Raw genomic sequence first — 3,773 nt, 5'->3', positions numbered from 1 at the left:
GAGTGATCAAAATCAAAGATGGAGAGATCCAGCGACTGAATGCCTTGGTCCTCAGCCTGAGGGACGGCTCCATGGACAAGGTGATCCGCTCTATCCGTGTCTGACTATCCGCACGCCACGTCGGGCTTCGATGCGGCCGCGACCGTATTGTGTAGCTTGTCCCCAGTAAGCGTCGCGGCGCTCCGTTGCGGTCTCAACGGCCCGGTGTGGCGCAATGTCTGCTCAGGTGAGGAGGGGGGGCGCTTTGCTGGCGGAGGTGGAGGAGACGCGGCGGTGTCGGGAGACCGAGCGGTGTCGCCTCCACCAGGAGCGCGGAAGAAGCCCTGGCAGCGGCCCAGCAGGCCTGGCAGTCCCGAGCGGCCGAGCTCCGATCGGCTCATCACCAGCATCGGGAGGAGCTGAGCCGAACCAAGAGAGACTGCGAGAGGGAGATCCGCCGACTGGTAGGACTGATCAGATGCGCGGTGCGTGGCTATGTTCCCAATTTCGTTGTATACCTGCAGTGCAATGACACCTAAGGCATTCTATTCTATTCTATTTCACAAGAAGAAAATGTCCGGTTGCTCGCTTCGCTTTTGTCACAGCAAAGGTGTTCTAGTCGATTCAAGAAAAAAATTGGCCGGTTGCTCTCTTTGTTTTTGTCACAATTCTGGCAAATGAGTTTGCCCGCCTGCCTGAGCGCTCCCCGTTTGTACATCCAGACGGATGAGATCAAGCTGAAAGACAGAGCGGTTAGTGTTTTGGATGAAGCCCTGGGGCCGGCCACGTCCACCGCCTTCAGCTGCAGACTCAGGCTGCCGAGCAGCAGATCGCTGCCCTGAGGGATTCCCAAAGGGCGGGCCTAAACTACCCTGGAAGTGGGGTCAACGCCGCTACTAGCAATCCTCTTCATTGCGTAAGCCACCTCATCACACACTTGCAGTACGCATGACTTAGTTCGTTGCTGGAGGAAGGTAGCACAAAAACAGTTTTGAACTTTGAACGAGTGCTTGTGTGTGTGTGTTGCGGGGCGTTTTCAGTCTCAGGAGGATCGGGACACGCGACGGTTTCATCTGAAAATCGCTGAGCTCAGCGCAGTCATCAGGAAACTGGAGGATCGAAACGCCCTGCTTTCTGAAGAGCGCAATGAACTGGTAATTTATTGACGGCACGCTTGAAGGTTTGCGCTACGTTTGATGCGCGCCATCCAGCGAGGCACCCATTGCGCTTGCTTATTAGTTGAGCGGCGCGGCGAGTCGGTTGCCTGGTAGATGTCTTTTATTGGGAGCCAAAGGCACGATTCCGTTCAAACCGATGCAAAAGGAATGGATACGTTCTGGCCCGCGTGTTGTGCGTCTTTCACATCCCGCACTTCATGCTTGCAGCTAAAGCGACTGAGAGAAACAGAAAGCCAGTTTCTGCCACTCCTGTACAAAAACAAACGCCTGAGCAGGAAGAATGAAGAACTCTCGCTGGTGCTGTGTCGCCTTGAAAACAAAGTGCGCTTTGTCACCCAGGAGAACGAGGAGATGGCAAGCTTGGTAAGTCGACGCGGACAACGGCGGCGTGCCAACAGAGTCCACTGCATTTGTGTTCCACAGAGAAGGCCTAGTTCGCTCAATGACCTGGACCGCGGTTGCGGCCAGCAGGACGGTGAAATGGAGTTCCTTCAAGTTGTGGAGCAGCGGCACATCATCGACGACTTGTCCAAGGTCTTCAGGCAGGCGACTCGGTGCACGTACGGCAGCGCCGCGCTCGCTCGCTGTCGCCAGGAAACCTTTTCCGTCCAAAGCTTGGCCGGCGGCCGCCATCCAAAAAATTGGCCCCTTAAATTCCGACCTTTCAAGCAGGAGCATTGTGCGCACGCGTTTGAACACGCTTTAGACTTGTTTTGCCGTTTTCAGCAGCTCAAAGCTCCCGTTTTGTCAGCGCCTTTGCCACTCGCTGTGCGCTGAAAACGACGGACTTGCCCGGCTGCTCAGCCCGTCAACCATGAGCCGCGAGCGCGACGTCATTGTCCGTAGGCAGCTAGTGGCAAAATGCACCCTGTTAGAGTTGCGCTCGCTCCAACTTATTTTGCAAGAACCACACGGGAGACAAGTAAGTTCTTTTGGACACCTGCAGGTGGAGAGTCCATCCGTTGTACGAATGAAGTCTGACTCTCGGCTCCTGCACGAGCATTTTAATTAAGAGAAACAGGGTGGGTGTAAGAGTGGATTGAATAGAGGAAGCCCTTGACCTCTAGTCAAAACATAGCAAGGGGTGTTTTACAACTTTGTGTAGGAAGGGATAAGCGATAGGGATAAATAAGGGATAAATAATATTATTTATTACAGGTCGCAGTCAAAGTCAAAGCAACACAATGATACGATAAAGATAATCTGGAAAACCCTGACACACCCTGTAGTTGTCACTTTTGGAAAAGACGAGCGTCCCTCCAATCATCGCCGGTGACGTGTTTTTCAGGCTCTGGAGACAGGAGCTCATGTCAGAAATGTCATTGTGAGTCGCGTTTGTTTCTGCGCCGGAGCCGTTCGTTCCCTTTGCATCCAAAGAATCTCAAAGGCGGATTATTTGTGTCGACAGGAGAGAGATTTGCTGCTACGATACCGACGTCGAGAATCTCTGAGGAGGAACAAAGCGTGAGGTCCTGCAAGGTGAGTCTGTTTGTTTGCGGCTGCTTGGTGTTGCGCAAGATGAAATGGCCTTTTTCTCGCTATCGTTCCTCTCGTCGATTCATCGTGAGGTGTCGCTTCAGTTTGTTCAGAGAGATGTTTGCTTCCGCGCCCGCAGGTCATCGAAACATTTTACGGCTACGACGAAGACGTGTTGGTGGACTCGGACGGATCGTCCTTGTCTTTTCACACCGACAGAACCCCCGACACGGAACCCGAAGAGGTAGCCCGCCATTTCTGCCAGCGTATTGGCACCAAACATTCCTCTTCAGCCTGGAATCGGACTCGCCTTTGCGTCGCGGGTGCTTTGTCGCCGGTCTGACTGATTCTGGTACTAGTGCTGTGTTGCATTGGTGTGTGCATGAAGAGGCGGAGCTTCGCTACCGCCAGCTGACGCAAGAATATCAAGCGCTGCAACGAGCCTACGCTCTGCTAGCCCAGACCAGCGAAGGGGACTACGACGCCGAGAAGGAGATCAAGGTGGCGCCCCTTCCCGCAACCCCCGGCCGGGTCGCAGCCTCCCCGTTCTCACCCAGCCTCGGGTGTTCTCTGGTCTGAAAGGAGGAGGAGGAGCCTCCCTCCTCCTCCTTTCAGACCAGAGAAAAGCTGATGGTAGAAATGGGTCACTATCAAAGCAGAGTAGCAGATCTGGAGTCAGCGCTGAAGCAACAAGGACAGGTAAGCTCATCAATGAGCACACCTTTTTCTCAGACAAAATAGCTACATTCTTCAGTCACTCATCCGTCTGGCATTACTGGACCAACCCCCACCCCCGAACGTGGCTGGGAAAATGCGGAGAAAAGCAAATGTCATTTTCCAGTCAACCAAAGAATTTGTGGATGAAAATGACACAACATTCCAAAGCTGTCCACGCGTTTGTCTCTTCTAGAATGTCAAGTGGGTGGAGGAGAAGCAGCTGCTGCGTCAGAGCAATCAGCAGTTGGCCGAAAAGGTGACGGAAAGAAAGGCGCTGGGCGGAGTCGCTTGGCGTCACACCTGTCGGGAAGCCCCGCAGATGAGGTCTGACTGTCTTTTCAGGTCAGGCGGATGGAGGCGGAAGAAGCGCGTCTGAAAGAGCACATCCAGGATATCCGAGACCAAAACGAACTGCTTGAGTTC

At 53.8% G+C, this 3,773-nt stretch overlaps 1 long non-coding RNA gene across 2 annotated transcripts; it reads left to right on the top strand.

Annotated features, from left to right (window-relative positions):
• Positions 1-292: 292 nt before the first annotated feature.
• On the top strand, positions 293-3,173 carry LOC148379577 (uncharacterized). 2 transcript variants are annotated; one of them, XR_015855398.1, is made up of 6 exons: positions 293-443; positions 702-895; positions 1,020-1,133; positions 1,365-2,636; positions 2,773-2,877; positions 3,022-3,173. It is a non-coding gene; the product is annotated as an uncharacterized LOC148379577 (long non-coding RNA). The 2 variants fall into 2 exon arrangements; XR_015855397.1 differs by having other exon boundaries at positions 2,773-3,173.
• The last annotated feature ends 600 nt before the right edge of the window (positions 3,174-3,773 follow it).

Source organism: Syngnathus floridae, chromosome 22 (genome assembly GCF_059516105.1).
Source record: "Syngnathus floridae isolate MCC-2025c chromosome 22, RoL_Sflo_1.0, whole genome shotgun sequence".
Taxonomy (NCBI): Eukaryota; Metazoa; Chordata; class Actinopteri; order Syngnathiformes; family Syngnathidae; genus Syngnathus; species Syngnathus floridae.
Note: the sequence above shows the minus strand (reverse complement) of the source record. Positions and strands in the feature narration are given on the sequence as shown.